At 36.7% G+C, this 17,899-nt stretch overlaps 1 protein-coding gene across 7 annotated transcripts in view; it reads left to right on the top strand.

Annotated features, from left to right (window-relative positions):
* The window catches only part of LOC147871604 (oxytocin receptor A-like), a 546,632-nt gene that overhangs the window by 224,415 nt on the left and 304,318 nt on the right, over nt 1-17,899 (top strand). For all 7 annotated transcript variants that reach the window (XM_087360682.1, XM_087360685.1, XM_087360684.1 and 4 more), the window contains exon 4: nt 626-720. The gene's annotated coding sequence lies outside the window, so the exon portion shown is untranslated. The remainder of the gene's footprint in view (nt 1-625; nt 721-17,899) is intronic.

Here is a 17,899-nt window from a genome sequence, read left to right as displayed (position 1 = left end):
TATAAAGTATATTGCCCGCAGGAGAGTAAATAAACATTTTATTGAGACCAAAACAATCAACCTGTCTCCTTGACTGATAGATGATGATGATGATTATTATCGTTTTTACGTGGAGTTTGGTTTCTGTAATACTTTAGCATTTTTAATAAACTTAAAAATTCAGTTTTCATTTAATTTACCTGTTCATAAAAAACGCTGTGTTCATCACATGACTAAATTTAAGTCTATCAGAAATAACTACGTGTAGCTGCCTAATATCCATGTCAGAATTTATTTATTTGTTTTATGAATAGAAAGTCCGAAGTTTATAAAGTTTATGCACTCTCAAATTAGTTAAAACGAATAACTAAAGGAACACAGCACAACATTAATGTATAAAAGCAAAATAAGTTTGAGGTACATATCGGAATAGGTGTGAAAATTTCAATGACGTAACATAAATCTGAATTGTGGTATTCTGGTTTATCATGTCCCGTAATCTTGTAGGTGTTTAACAGTGTTTCGGCGGAACATAACGCCTCTATCTTCACGGCACACTCCGGTAGACCACAGTCCGCTTATTCATCGCCGTGAGCATTTAAAATCTAATATAGAATGTTACAGTGAACCTATTCTCATGTTTCAGTTTCGCGTTTGTTGACTGGTGTTCTGTAACGAACTACACGTGGTGATACAATTCCATATTTCGGATAATTTTGACACCTAACCCATCATAGAAAGGTAAGAAAGACATTCTACTTAAAATTTGTAATCTGTGTAGGAATATCATTTTGGTTGCTGTCTTATCTCGTCCTTTCTTCAACCTCTTCGTTATAAAACAAGGAAACACAGGCATCTGTTGCCGTGTCCTGTTTGTGGACGAGCTATTAGCTTTTAAACCAATTTTTGGATTTTCGCGAGACTTCGTAGGAACACCAAGTCTCAAGAGACCGCCCTACTTTCGTAATTCTTAAATTCCTATTATCATTAATATATATATTGTGACCGTGATGACTCGCGAAGAGGGAGCAATAAGCCAGCGTCCTCATATTCTGAGCCATGATATATCTTAGAAGAATATACCAACTTTTGTAAATGTAATTTTTGTTGAATGGAAGAAGGAATGATTTTTATATTGCATGTACGATGTGATTGAACTGACCGTATTATCCATTTACGCTGATCAAAACGCAATATTATTGCCGTGAATCACGATTTACTGGCTGATATTTTATGTTCTGTCGGCGGGGAAATAAATTATTGTCTTTTGGAATGTGGCGCCTTGTGGCTTTGCGTAAGTTTGCGGATGTTTCAAAGGTGTTTTCTGTCGCCATCATCACGTCGCCGTAATTATTGAGGCAGTATATACCTCTTGAATGTCGGTAAACTTCTGACAGAGTGCATAGACTCGTACATTATTCCCTTGTTTCGTCTTTCTGATGTACGAAACTATCAAGTTAGTTTCAGCGAACAAGCAGGGACAGGAGAACACCACTGCAGTGAGATGACGCTAGGAATAGGCCAAAATTAGCATACAAGATGAGATGCAAAGGTTTTCGGGGTTCGATCCAGACTGTTAACAGAAAAAAAAATGCATGTCAGTACAATGGCAGCCATTCGGATAAAATAGACAACTTGAACATTAAAATTCGAGAATAATTTTAGTGTAGTGAATGAAGCTAATGAACGTAACAGCATATGAAATGCAGGGAGGTCGTACCACTAGGAACAGAATTTTGAAATACGAAAGTTCTTAAACGATGACAACTGCTAATGGAATGGAATTTGTAGAAAATGCCGTATTTTAAGGAAAGCTGTATTTGAAGAGTCGTTATACAATCAGGGACACGTACAGGTAATAACACTCTTGTGAAAATAAAGTGAATAATACAAAAATTAAATAATGTATTGTCTGAACGTTTAGGGTTCGATGTGCTGCAGGGGTAGACGTACCACGTCCATATATGTTTGAAATTTAATTCTTTATTATGAGTGTGCTGTATCAACAGCCTGAAGGTCAATTACAGATACAGCACAAGTGACGAAAAATTCTGTTCTTAATACTAGACGCATCCACTGTATATGGAAATGGCGAAGAGGTTGTTTAGGGATGTTGATTTAGAAACTAATGTACAGAAGACTGTTTATTTAAATAAACAAACAGTTCTGGTCTTAGACAGGATAGGCGAAGGAAGAAGTCTATTAAAAATCTTACTAGAAGAAGAGATGGGATGGTGGGACACATTCTGAGGCACCCAAGATTGGTTATCAAATCTAAAAGTTCTTGACGATAGTGATAAGTCATTTGAATAAAAATTTTCTTGGATATTATCCATCGTCTAGTAACAATTATTTATTTTCATCCGTCTTATCACAATATTTAAAATTTCTTATAATTAAGATAATAAAATATTATTGATGTTCCATATCGATTGATCGATTTACACTTTGGAACATCCTTTACACAACATGTTTCAGTTTTTATAAAACCATCTTCAGGTGTATAAGATTTTCGAACTTAAAACTCAAATATTATTCCATTTGGTGACGTTTTATGCCATTTGTTTTTCGAATTTGGGCGAGGTGTTGTCTTTTCTTAAATTTAATCAGATGTACATATCGGTCTGTAAGTAGAAGATTGAAAGAAACACTAAAGAATTCGAAAGAATTTATAAAAGAATTTAGAGAATAAAATGCAAAATATATAAATTATAGATAAAAGTAGCAGTAAGATATAAATAAAAACAAATAAAACATACCTTAGATGTAGGATTGATTGTATGTTCCGATATGTCCAGAAGTACGACTGTCATCGTATAGGTGTGGATCAATACTGACTGTGGTTGCTTGTGGAAGGAGTAAGTGAAAGGTGGCTGTCGGGGTTGGGGTTAATGATCTGTAGTGCATTGAAGATGGGGTTATTAAGGAATATGTTATTGTCATTTAGACAAATGTTTTGTTTATATGTTTGTTGTATGTAATATTTTTCTATTGTATTCCTATGTTTTTTGTTTTGTACTATTTTTAATATGTCCATTGTTTCGTTTATTGTATTATATGCATGTCCTGTATTTAGAATATGTTTTGCGTATGCAGAACTGTCTTTATTGTGTCTTATGGCTGCAATATGTTCTTTGTATCTATGTGTGAAAGTGCGGCCAGTTTGTCCTATATATGTTAATGGACAGTCTTTACATTTTAATTTGTATATACCCGGTAAGTTATATTGATTGTTTATGTTTATTGGTGGTTTTTGTTTGAGGAGGTTTTTTATTGTGTTTTTTGTTTTGAAAGCGATTTTTATTTTGTTTTCTTTAAATAGTTTTGTTATGAATTTGGTTTCCTTACCTATATAAATTATAAATTCTTTCGAATTCTTTAGTGTTTCTTTCAATCTTCTACTTACAGACCGATATGTACATCTGATTAAATTTAAGAAAAGACAACACCTCGCCCAAATTCGAAAAACAAATGGCATAAAACATCACCAAATGGAATAATATTTGAGTTTTAAGTTCGAAAATCTTATACACCTGAAGATGGTTTTATAAAAACTGAAACATGTTGTGTAAAGGATGTTCCAAAGTGTAAATCGATCAATCGATATGGAACATCAATAATATTTTATTATCTTAATTATAAGAAATTTTAAATATTGTGATAAGACGGATGAAAATAAATAATTGTTAGACTATTCACAATATGACGCAATTACACTATCTTATCGTCTAGTAAATAAAATATAAAACGACGTTTTGGAGATGGGGCTCTATTTCCGTCTTCAGGTTCCTACTCAGTTGGGCCCACTAGATAGAGCTAATCCCCATCTCCAAAACGTCGTTTTATATTTTATTTACTAGACGATGGATAATATCCAAGAAAATGTTTATTAAAATGGCCCAGGATTGGTTAATTTGGTAATGGAAGGAACAGTTGAAGGGAAGAATTGTAGGGGGAGACAAAGATTTGAATATGTGACGTAGATTTTTGAGGATGTGGGCTACAAAAAATATGTGGAAATGAAGATTGGCTCAAGATAGACGAAAATGGAGGACCGCATCAAACCAGTCGGAAGACTGATGACAAAGAAACATAAGGAGCAAAACTTGTACTTCTTCTCCTGCAGGAACCAAAAATACAACGTAGTAGAACCAATTGTAAAATTCAGAGAGCAATACTTAGGAATGATTTAAATAAATAAGTAAATAAGAACACTTTTCTTATAAATTGTTTTGTTTTAAAACACACCTCAGGCATTTTGAACACTTTACATAACGAATGGCCCTATATAACTGAAACCACGAATAAATATTACATCATGACGACGTCTTACGCTGTAGCCAGCTACTTCTGTCCTAATCCCACAGAAACAAAACACAGTTAAGTCAAACAGAGACTTGAATAGATGATCTAACTCTCACCTTCCAAAACAACGAAGACATACAGTGTTACATACCGTACAGGAGCTAAAAGGGAGAAGCTACACCAGAACATACCTATATATTCAGTGATAAAGTTCACACAGACCGTGAGATACGGAGGTAAACACCTCTGCAAGACAGATGTCATTTCAAAGAGAAACAAGAGCTTGTCACTAGGATATGAGGCTGCAACGAAGGACCAAGTCTGAAACTTGCAAGATGGTCGAAAACATGCATGGAAGGAGTTGAACAGTGTGTGAAATTCACGTGGGAATAACAGCAGCATGCAAGAACAACGGCCCCGGGGCTATGAGAATGCAGCGTCTGTACGTCTGCCTTCCCTAAGATATTCTATGTCTGGGAATTGGTGATACTCCGACTCATTCCTTAAGAGAATGGAAGGGGAGGACTTCACATAGATGAAAACTCTCTGCAACCCCTAAAGGTCCTGTAACTGAGGGGTTTATGGGTTAGCTGACACTTACATGCTACAAAGAAGGTGACGTCACGGTTCTCTTCAAGCTGATGAGAACCATCTTGAGCCTGGTTAGATGGAGGGAACGTACGATGTCAGAACACGCAAAATCACATTTATTTCGAGATGAAAGAAAAGTTGCCGCTGGTACCAAATTATCACGCATTAAAACCTAAGGGGAATGGAGATTTAGCTTCATTCATACTAATTCTGGGCGTTATATTAGGTAAATAGTCAGCTGTACCTCTGCGTTGTAATTTTGTTACGTTCCTTATATACGCGTAAGTTAGTAGCGAAAGTGATTCATAGTTAACTTGTTTATAGGCTTTCAGAGCACTCCACACTGAAATTCATAGTTTTCGCGATGAAGTTAAGTGTTTATTAACAAAGAACGTATAATGCTGCTTTTGTAAAGCGTGTAAGAGGACAAGTGTTTAAAATCACTATTTCGCTATAAATTACAGCGCTGTACCAACAAAAACAAAATCTTCTCGTTACGGTAGTTAGGAAATTCTGGAAATTTATACAAAACATTTAGAGTTGGACTGAAATTGTTTTCATGCTATATCATTGTAATATATAGAATGAACACAAAGAAGTTACACTTTTATAATGATAGAGATAATAAATTTGGCGTATTTAGAACTTTAAAGCCACACAAGTCGACGTAAATTCTCTCAGAGTTTTGTTTCAAATGTCCGGGGCATTGCTGTTGTTGCGCGCATCTGCTAGATGCCGCCAGTTTTGAAAATGGCTACCCGAAAACAGATGAGTTGGTGTGTTCTGCTGTTAGCGAATAAAGAGTCCGTAACAGCTGAGCTGTGGAGTGGACATATCGCGCAAAATTTCAGGTATAACCACCATTTACTCCGTAGTCTTTCCCAGAGTTGAGACAGCGAATCACAAATGCCTTAGCTTTCACCATTCTGCACAAAATTTGGAACGAGTTGTATTATCGTCTCGTCATATGGCGTGTGACTCGCCGAGCACATACCGACTCTCTGTGAGGTGTGTACAAAACTTTGAGAGTATTTCTATCGACTTGTGTGCGTGTAAAATTCTAAGTAAACCGCATTTGTTTTCAGTATCTTTTTTAAAGCGTAAAGATATTTTGTGCTTTCCCTGTGCTTATAATCTTGAACTGTCATAGTTGCCAAGGTTACACATTATAATTGCTCGATTATAATACATTTCAGTCGTCTAGATTCTATATCATGGTTTTATACTTTATGTTTAGAGTGCAGTGAACTCGGTTCTTTGGTACGTCTGTCTACACAAGTTACATAATCTGTGACGATTATGAACTTTGGTTTATTACAGCAAATGTGGCTAAGATAATATTGTGATTTTATACTTTAAAACAAAACGTATCTAAATCGTACTGGTAAATACAAGTTTGGTTATACCTTCCTTTTTACAACCGAATGAACTCCACAAATACATTCTGTGAACAACATGCAGTGTGTTGTTTCCATATTTTATACAGCCTTTTTGTTAACATTTTTTTAAGGTTATGTTTCGTCGATTAAATCTTTCGCCCTTAATTCAAAACGAAGATATGGCGTACTGAAACAAAGTAAGAAAGACACTTAAAAGAAACGAACAGATGAAGAACATATTGAAGGAAGACATATAAGGAGAAGAATAAGGTAGTGTTGGGAGAAGAAAATTAAAAGTAAATAATAGAAACCGAGAAGAGAGATGGAGAATTGCTTTGATACCTTTAGGATACGATGAATTTAAACGATCCGTTAAGTCGCTAACCTACAGGTATCCTATGCCGGTCATCATCACCGTAACCCTCATCTTTACTATCATAACAAAGTGGAAACTCCGCCTCTGTGGCAGATGGAGGTCAAAGATTGTGGCTGGACCAAACCACAACAACAAGAATACTTTGAGTGCTCAGTTCCAGCTGTGGCTACTCCTGTTTTAGTCCATCCCGATTTACACAGTACTAGCTTTCCTAAAAACGCACAATAAAATATAAACGCGTGTATCGTGGCAATTTTATCGATAAAGACAATGCTCGAAATACAGGATATGTGCCTGACCGAATATTATTGGTTGTAACAGAGGTGATTTTTATCTCATTATTATAAAAAGAGGATAAGAGATAAAATTACGACAGAAATTATTCCCCGGGTATTTCAACGGGCCTTTTCCTTTAGTAAAAAGATACAGAAAATCAATTGACTATAAGAAACCTAAATTCAATTCTTTTTATTAGATTGCTGTATCAACAGCCAGACGGCCAATTACAATTACAGCACAACAAAACGAAGTATATACAATAATCATATAATAATAATAAAGTTCCTAGGAAACAGACAGATTAACAATTAAAACAAAGCAAAAAATAACATGATTATTTATAAATTAATATAATAATAATAATAAACATTTTAATTTGCAGATAGATTAAGAATTTTAAAAAAGCATTTTATATATATAATATATATATGTATGTGTGTGTTTGTGTGTGTCCTCAATCGCTTCCACGCCTCTTTTATTAGGATTTTTAAAGGTAATATATAATTTGTGTAATTAAAACGCGAAAAATATCGTTTAACTTCGAGAGACAAGAGTGTTTATTTCACTCTCCCGTAGTGTCCCAATAAATGCAGATCAAAACGAGCATTATTTCTGAAAGATATATCTCGCGCTCACGTTGTAAATTATTAATTGATGATAAACATATGCAAATTGTCTTTTGAAGTCATAAAATATTAACTATTTCTTCAACACTGTCCAAGTACGAGATCTGTATCTCACAGATGTTTTTAGGTACTAACATGATCTCCGACTTATACAATTCATAAAATTTTCGAAGGATTTTCCTTCTGGGTCTGTTTAACTGGCGCATATACGACGTTTTACACTGTATTGTAATTTGTATCCATACGCTTATATTTTCTAGAATTTCTGCCCTACTAATGTAATTACATCAATGAATTCAAAAGTAGCTTATATCAATTGTTCTACAAATTTGCAACACCCAAATACGGGTTACAGATTCGAGTTCCATTCGGCTCAGTGATGTTAGCGTTGTCGTATAATATGTTTCTCTAGTACATGTAAAGGCTTTGCGAAGCAGCGTAACTAATTACCTAAATAATTCACTGTTTCTCAATTAATTGTGTATTGAAACAGGCTAAACGTCCTTGCCATGTTGTATTAATTACTTACCACCCGAAACGAACCATAAGCTCCAGGGTTCAACGATGCTTTTCTGTTCTTGACTCGCGCTTCCCGAGAAAGATCTCGTATTTCGCGATACAGCCTTCCCTAGTTCATTGTTTTGCCTTCAATTGTTGGTGCTGCCACACTCGTGCTGTGGAGAGATAAGGGAGTTAAAAGATGTCACCTTTCTTTTATTTCTCTCCCTTCTTTTGTTGCTTCAAGAAATGTTAGTAAAGACTGCTCGTCCTTTTGTCTGTCTTGTAAAGTTTACATCTGCCCTCCTTGTCTGCATGGATTCTTGTGATTTATTCTTTCCTATCTTTCCTTCTTTCGCAGACTGTCACTTCAGAAATTCTCATTCCATCTCATAAAAGCAATGACGACTGCGTTTACCACGAACGGATGCCAAAATGTTCCAACAGATTTTTATTAAAATCAGAAGGGGGTAGAGACGTCCTTCAACCCAGCCTTTTTTTTTTCATTTCTCTGCAATCAAAATGCTACGCATTGTCTACCTAGATTAATAGTGATTCTTATGTCTTTATATTGAAACGTATTTTTTTCCAGAAAAGATATATGAGGAATTTTATATAAGTCTACTCTTCTAAACATATTATTAATAACTTTGAGTTACACAGGTCTACATAAATATCACCATGACACTGGCGGAAAGCATAACTTTCATAAGTTCTGTATCGACGTAATTTTAACTGAGGAGATTATATAACGTCGAATGAGTTTGAAAGTTGTGAATTAATGTGAAAGGGGACTGTCGCGGCCTATTTTAAGGTAGTATTCTTAATTATCTTGAGCAGTAAGATTTGAAGAATTAATATCACAAATGGGTCAAATTATAAATGCACTAAAAAGCTGTAGTCATGAAACCACTCGAAGGATCTAGCTCAGTGGTATTCAACCTTTTTTATTCGCGTACCCCCAGATATAATTTCTCTTCAACTTTGTACCCCCAAAGATGTTGCTGTATAATTCAAGTCATACATAGTATATAATCCACATATAAAATAAATTAAATTAATTACATTACTGATTAATCATAAAATAATATACAAATTTTAAATTTTACGTACCCCCTAAGATGTCTTCGCGTACCCCCGGGGGTACGCGTATCCCAGGTTGAATACCAATGATCTAGAGGACCAGAGGAGGAGAATTGAAAATGATGATGTATGCAGATTTGAACGGAATTAAGCTTGTCAGAAAAAGTTGTCAGCTTCTGTAGACAGTGATGGACCATTGGCTTCCATCAAAACAAGAGATTTTCTTACCCCTTGTTGAGTTTGTGAAACGCAAAGGGGAAATATGCGATGCCAGTCTAATCCTGTAGCTTGTGATACTGGGTATTACGCCTGGTGATTTAATTGCAGCAGGGAAACAACTAAGACATATCTTTTGTAATGAAAGGACATAGAGCGACGTCACAAAATCATTACCCTTCCCCTATTTGAAAAGTTTTGACAATCAACCGTACTCTGCAGGTTCTTTCTTATCCACTTAACGCTTCCAACCCCCTTCAAGTTAGTAACGGATTTTCTTACTAAGAACATAGGACCAAGCTTCATCCATATACAATGGGAATAAAGTTATGGTAGGGCGTCCTCTCCCCTGCTGGAGTCGCAACAATATCGCTAAGATGTTGCGTTCGCCTTGTATCACAGGAAAGCACGTGGTTCGTATGGCCCTGTGACCATCCTGAAACAAGGACCTAAGTCTCGGCGTTTCTTCAAGAGACAGTAATTTTGTAATATCATTCATTTAGTGGCGAAAATGTGATTTATCACCTTTGCTGCCAGGGGAATCTCCAACCAGGCGTATTTGTTGTTTAGTTGATTTAAAAACGCTGTACAACTACATTCTATAATGTTCTTGGAGAAACAGAGAAACGACGAAGATTGCTATGGGTTAAGATAGCCAGCCTTAGATCCGAGACTCGATACCGGGAAATCAGAAATATAATCACTAGACCGCGACGTTCAGCAGATCCAAAATAACAGGGTACCAGATTCAGAACTTATTAGAATCCGTTATTGGAGCAGGTATTATTATTCCATCTATTCACCACTTTATAGGGCATTTGCCTTAGACAAACCTTGCCCCTGAGGTACACAGTGCAGCAGCTATTTCCGAAATAGAATTTATTTTTAATATGTTTTTATTATTATTAACTGATAACCAATATATATCTACAAAAAGAACAAAATTATTCTTGAAACGCTTATATTTATTGTTAGTCAGCAGCTCAAAAATTGTCATCCCATAATAATTTCCGAAGTAAATTAGTAGGTAATAACTGTCTACTACACACAGCAGAGTCATTTAAAAGCTAATAATTATTAGCTTTTAAATATTTTGACTGATTAATTACAATTAATCAGTCAAAATATTCCCAGTCTTGTATGGAACGTGAAGTTCATGAAATCACGCCAATGAGTCCAGTCCCACGCTGACGTATTTCTTTGTAAGATGCGTCGACTTCATTAAAGTACGATACCCTCTGTAATGCTTCATAACGTAGGAAAATATTCTACGATTAGGAGTGAATAAATACAATAAAATATGTTTTATTGCTGCTGATTTTAAAGGCGAGGAATTCTGCGTAGTTGTTTCAGACATGTTATAAATAGTGAATTCTTAACTTTGGTCCACTTAACGGTTGAAAACAAAAATCAGTGCACTTTGGTACGCGCTATTTCAATTTGATGTATATGAAGCAGACTGAATTTTTAAGTTTTGTACAATTTGTTATAGAATTTTCTGTGACATTTGGCCATGGCCTTATACAATTATATATTTGTTTCGTGTTTTACCATTTATTCTGAGAAAAACAGTATTTTAATATTAATTATTAATTGGATAATATAAGAGAAAAATACTTCTGTTATTGCATTGGTAGCGGAAATTCTGGGTAATTCTGTGCTCGTGAAGTGAGGTACTTCTACGTATATGATGAGAGAGGGAAAGGTACATAAGCGTATGGTACTCCATGTGAGCAAGCACGGAGTGCAGTGGTTCGAATTATCTAACGCCTGTAAGGGAATAGATACATCTCTGTAAGTTTTAATATTCAGTAACATTATCCAGTGCAAAATCTGCTTAGTCCAGCATTTCCCTTTTAAGTAAACTTCCGAGTCTAATGTTAGCCCAGTGTGCTACCAGTTTTATGTTACTGTTTCTGAAACAAAAATCCCTTCACTCCGAGAATAGCCCCGAACTTAGGACCGAAGTTACTGTAAAGTGCTGCTTCGTCAGGGCAATCACACCACCATGGAGTTGTGATAAATGAGTGTGGAGCAATGGTAGAATAATGATTAGCAGGGACTCGGATAAAACCTGTGTTTGACCTCTACTTCTTCCAACACGAATCTCAATGGTCACTCGGTGCTGAATCCGGGTATCCGCGTCTAGCCGTCTGAGCTATAACACTTTTAATGTTCCTGTTACGTTGTTGTTATTATTATTGTTTATAGTTTATTTAACAACCCTTTTAGTAGCTCAGACCATATAGCGTCGACCTATCATGTAATTTGAATTTAATAAAAGATCGTCTATGATAGAGTGGAATATGTACTTTACTTAAGTGCGCAGAGTGGCTTTTCAGCGTGCGTATAATTTCCCAAGACAGCGTGAGAATTCTACGCGTATGCTGTGTTCTTATAAATTTTCTGTTGTCGCATACATTTCCATTACGTGGCATAATCAGGCTTTAATTAAGCCACGGGATAAATTGAGGGTGATCACTAAATTTTACGACATTACAAATTGCACTAGAATATCAATTCTTCCTTACTACACTGAATTCCTCCAATTTTCCGTTCTTGGCAGTTTTCCTCACGAGAAGTAACACTGAACTGTCCCAATTATAACCTTACTTCTCGTTATTCTTTAATCAGCGTATTACCTTCTTTTCTGGTGTAGAACAAGACAAGTCGTTTGACATAGACCACTTTTCATTTCACCATCCGAATCAAAAATAGCCCAGGATGGTGCAGTTATTTATACTGCGACAGCAGAGGGTGTTGTGTGAGTTGAGGTAGGGTGGAAGTGTCGCAGATGTTTCTGAAAGCTACTATGGTGTCTCGCCAGCTAGCTGTACCTGAAGACATAGGCGATCACGTCTGAGATTACGTACTGGAGGGAGACTTAGCAACATGAGGTTGGTAGCATTTACAGTGACATGCAGAGAATCTTGCAAGCCACTGTGAGCGTGCCGTATCGGATCGAATAGGACTACCGAATAACAACATCGAGGTTACAGCTGTTAAAATTGTCATTTCTTCAGTGTTTTCTAAAGTCCACGTAGGGTTTTTGGGGTGGGAGCAGTTGAAACTGTAGAAGGATTTCCTCTTCAAACCTTAAATATTCAGTTCGTGAGGTATTCGATAGGTCGGAATAGCCAGAACGTTATCAAATTTTAGGTTTCTGTTAGGTTTTCGGATCAGACCGAGCACTTCACCGGTCTCAGAGGTAAGTTTGACAGTCCATCTTCTCAATAATTTTTATTATAGTTTCAGTTTTAATTAAAAATACACCACACCTTTCCAGCTTAATTGGCCATCTTCAGGTGGTTCTCTGCAAGTCTTCGAAACTGATAGATTGACTCATAGAGAATCATCTGATGATGGCCGATTAAACTCGAAACATGCAGTGGATTCTTAATAAACATTGAAACTAAAATAAAATTATTGTGTCGACGGACTGTAAACCTAACGTTCGACACACAATGAAATGATGGGAAGAACGTTTGAATCTTAGCGGAAAAGAAAGGTGTTCCGTTGTAGACCGGATTCAACGACTGAGGATAGAGTTCATTGACAGGATTTTGTGAACATGGTAATGAACCTTCGCATTCCATGAAAAGTGGCAAATTTCTTGACCAAATGACGTAACATATCAAAAAATCCTCCGACCACGCCCCTCAAAAAGAAAACTTTAAAATCAAGAATAAATATGATTCAACCAACCTTAGAATTCGTTATCTGAGTATGTTATAAAGAGTTCGATTCACCCAAGGGACAAATCACTTGTTAGTGTTTAAATGAACACGTCAAATACACTAATCGTTGTATGTTCTGAACGGTTTAGCACCGATCCCGAAAAGAGTCCAAGTTAGAATCTCTGTTACGGCAAATATCCATGAAGAATTTTATCTGCTTGTTACATATCAGTACTTGAAGTGCAGAGCAGGAGTTATCGGTCCATCATCACTGTATTGGAAGATGGCCATTGACGTTCCTCGTGACAACAGGTCTAGAAGGACGGAGCCGAAAGCTCGCCTAGTTATGCTATAATATTATGCGGAAAAAAGAAGTAGTATTTTTCTTTTTCTCGTCATGTGATTTTACTTGTTTATAGACGGCTCTGCGTTTCGTGCGCGTTACATTGAGTTGCTTTCGTTATCTTTCGGATGTTATAACTGTTCACAGTTATGTTTTGGTTGAGTGTAATGTCTCAAAGAACTACTTCTAACCTCAAACTTTTCTGAATTACCTTGCCTAACGGGCATAGACCGAACAGTTAGTCGGAAATAAGAGTGTCAGTGAAGTGGGCTTCAAATTCTATAATGCGTAAATTACTGTCCACAACGTAATGATGGACAAATCGTAGCCTTTGCAGCGCAGTGGATTTCTACGCAGTTCCAACCAGTAGGACAGTGTTACCAACTTTACTGCCTTGTGATAACAAAATGTCGCCAGTCTTCATGGCGCCGACCGGTTTACAAGAGTGGGGGAAGTTTCGAGTTTGAAAGCTACACCTTATGCCATCGTCAGCGGTTTTGGCCGTGGAGCTATTCCGTTTCACGATTTACGTAATGGTAGTACTTAGTTACAGTTTTAATGGCGTGGGGCCCTACAAAAGCGATATCTGCTGAGCGTTACTGCGTGCATCAGTTACAAAGAGAAGCCAGGCTTGTTGCAATGGTTGCTAGAAGCCTCCACACGAACATAACATAATGAATTTCTGCAATTCAAAAACACAAAACGTAGTCCGCGAGCCAAATACTGTTTTTATAGTATTATTTAACAGCCACTAGACCGTGTGGGCTGTTGTAAATTTCGAAGTGAACTTATGGGTTCCGCGCCTCAGTAGATTTCTTGACTGGATGAGCGACTGTAAAGTTTTTTGAGATAATTTGTGCTCTATGACTGCGACTTGTGATTGAAGTGGCACTTGAATTGAAAATTGCGTAGCAAATTCTATTATATTTCATTTCATAAAATTTTCTGTGACGTGAATGAGAAGTAGATTTGTACTTGAAGTTTTTAACAAACTTGTTGATGATTAGGATACTTTTCTGAAGCTACCTCAATATCTTCGTCTCTTCAACCATTCAGTCATATGAATTATAGCCACCATGAAGACTTCAATTCTCGTAAATTTCATTAATAGTTTCAGTCTCAGGTTTTAGATGCAGGTTGCGGATGTCGTAGGAGAAACATTATTGAATAAGTAGTTGCAGATTAAAGACTGTTATTGAGCCTAAGTTTTGGGCGTTGGGACTAATTAGAATAAGTCTTCACATTTACAACTTGAATGTTAAAAATCTTACATAGACCTACAAAATATTTTGGCACGTTGTAATCATCAGGAGTCTGTAACATTGAACCTTAATGGGGTATATTGAACGCGAACGAATTATAAATACTGCATTTTGATAAAGTAAGATTTAGGAGAAAGGCCACATAGAAAAGCTAGACTTTGGTAATAGGATGGCAGAGAATTAGGTCCAACATATACGAAAAATAAGATTCACTGATTTCAAGCTGTTTGTGGAAAATAGGAATTACACTACCGAAATGTGAGAAAATGGGGCAACTCAAATTGACGATCGAATGACAAACAAGTATCAGTTGGTTATTTAGTGTCTTTTTTTAAGTTATGGGATCAGAAATATTATTATTTGCTGTTTGGAGTTATTTATTCACTTTGATAGCACGCTGTTAGCGGGCTGTGTATTTTTGGCGATACTTGAAGTTACCTCGACGAGAGGAAGGTGGCAACATACGTAGATCCACCTGCAACAGAAAAGGTTTTTGCAACCGCAGGTCAACAATTGTACGCATGCAGAGTTACCAATTTCTGGCATATTCCAAGCTTCATTAGAAGTTTAATGTCGGTGGCGAACAGCAGATTAGCCGTATAAATTCTCTATTCCGAGTTTCGGGTACCATTAAAGTCCCTTCTTCCCCTCTTACCGGCGGTTGCCAAACTGTTAAGTGGCTTAGGGGTGACCAACGCCTAACGACATTATTTGAGTTTTTCTCGGAAATATTACGTGCTAAAGGAAGCAGATTATAACCTTGTGAGAAAGGCAGTATACCTCTTTCCTTTCTTACACTTCAGATCTTCATCTGTCCTTTCCTTTGTTTCTTTTCTTTTTTGTTTTCCTTTCTTTCTTCGTAATCTTGCTTTGGGGGACGCCTATATTGACTGAGGTTTATCGTGGTATTCCCGATTCCCTACACGAACATTCTGATTAATACATTAAAATAGGTCAGAATTGCCTTTATCTGCGTCAGTTCTAATTCGTTATTTTCAGTGACCCTATTTACTATTAGAAATTCTATGAACTATGCAGTTTAGAAATTGTCAGTAATACCTTCAAGAATCAATGATTTGTGTCTGGTGACTGTATAGTTTCCGGTCGTATTGGCAAACTTGAGGACGTATTGTCGTAAGGAAGTGTGCAAGCAGCTGACCAGGTCTCAGAACACCACCAGTTTTATTTCATTTTTAATTTTCCGATTTTAGATATTCCGTAGCCAGCGAATTTTTTCTTTGAGATGTCAAAATCTGCATTTTTCACCAAGATTTAAGCTTTGTCAGAATATTATACGTTTAAAAACTAATTTTAAAAAATAAGCAACTCGATTTATTGATCCTGGGCTGTAGCATTAATGTTTATACACGTCAAATACCGACAAATTTTAATGTCTTTCTAAGTGAATTATCATGAAGAAATTTAACTGCGATTATATTCGGTTTTTAATTCTTAAAAGGTTTGTCATTTAAAAAAAAAATACTATTGATTTGTATTCAATTCTGAACCGACCGCGTGGCATTTGGTTCTGTTTCCACGGTCCTTTACTGTCTTCATATTTTTCTACAGTCGGCTTGGAGGTGCAAAGAGACCGGAATTTTAAAGTGAGACGCTGAAAAGGAATTGAGAGAAAGTTATATACAGTTCCTTTGAGAAATGTCAGGCAGTACAATTTGACTTCCTTGTTCAGTTAATTGTAAGGATCAAAGCTTTTATTTGAATAGAAAGAGAAACTTTCTCTTTTGTAAAATAAGCAAACCCAAAAGTTATCATTAGTTTTACTCTTGTAGACGTTTCTGCCTTCTAAGCAGATAATCTGGTATTACTATTGTTGGCTAGACGTAATACATACGATTTTATGATCAGTAATGCAAACCGTAAGACCGAGAATACCCTAACAGCTTTACCATTACAACGTTATTTAAGCACAAACGTGTTGGGCATTTACTTCTATTTAATAAGATAAGATATTATTTCTCAAATGGTCTTCTGACTGTGCCATAGCTCAGGCGTTTAGGTGCCGGCTTATCACCGTACAAGCCCGAGTTGTTCTCAGTCGCGTGTGGGATTTGTAGTGGAAAAGGTGGCACTGGGACAGGATTTTTCTTAATCCACTCATTCCATATTCACTCGTTTTGAATGTGGGGGTTGAAAATGGACCATTGGACTGTCTTATCAAGTTAATGTTGAAAGGTGGAGCATGGCTTGGTTACCGACTGATGCAACCAGCTATCATACAAGTTGCTATTAGTAATCTGCTATATTTTTGTCACCCCTGGTCCAAGTGGCGATAAGAACGGACCTAGTTCTGCTGTAATGTGCAAACTAATTCAGCCCACAGCAACAAATAACAGTCCAATTAAATGTTAAGAGCCGGATGCAATGAGGCCGATGCAATCAAGCAAATGGAGTGTGGGAATGGCCGATTGATATATGTGATGATCCTTGTACATGATATCAACACGGGTTTACTTTCAGCTGAAATTGACTTTGTTCTGAAGCATATCTCTGCGTGTAATATGTACGTAGTGGACTGTAAGTCCTGTTAAGTAGTCTAACAAGCTAAGATACCACAATCTAACCCAACTTAACCTAATATGAGAACGTAACAAACAGAGGGGATCCATCCCAACCGAAGATTCCGTCCCATTAGACGTATTCCCCTCTTTCAGGGCTCAGCCACGACCGTTAGGTTCCGTCCCACAAGAAAATGCCGTCGTTGTTGAGGGCCACGCCCCACAAACGGGATTCTGCCCCAACCATTGGGGCATCCCACTACGGATTTTCTTCCAGTGGTGGATCCTCTACACCAGTGGTATTCAACCTGGGGTACGCGAAGACATTTTAGGGGGTACGTGAAATTTAAAAAAAAAATATTATTTTATGATAAACACTGATTAATCAGTAATGTAATTTATTTATTTTAGATATATATTATATACTATGTATAACTTGAATTATACACCAACAACTTTGGGGGTACAAAATTGAAGATAAATTACATCTGGGGGTTCGTGAACAAAAAAGGTTGAATACCACTGCTCTATACCACACCGGATCCTCAAGGACACTCACACTGGTGTGCGCTCCTGTGACACCACATCGCGGCACACCAATACCCCGGGGCAGGGAACTAACCTGATCTAACCTAACTTAACCTAACCTAACACATTCCCATCACCCAGTCGAACTACCTGATCATTTAAAAATATACGACATATAATTTGCAGTTCGGTCTGTAGCCTCTTTGTATTATTCATGCAATTTTGAATATCCGTGATTTAT

The sequence above is a fragment of the Zootermopsis nevadensis genome, unplaced genomic scaffold (assembly GCF_977971745.1).
Source record: "Zootermopsis nevadensis isolate Lab colony 2312 unplaced genomic scaffold, Znev_1.0 Znev_ptg000045l, whole genome shotgun sequence".
NCBI lineage: Eukaryota > Metazoa > Arthropoda > Insecta > Blattodea > Termopsidae > Zootermopsis > Zootermopsis nevadensis.
Note: the sequence above shows the minus strand (reverse complement) of the source record. Positions and strands in the feature narration are given on the sequence as shown.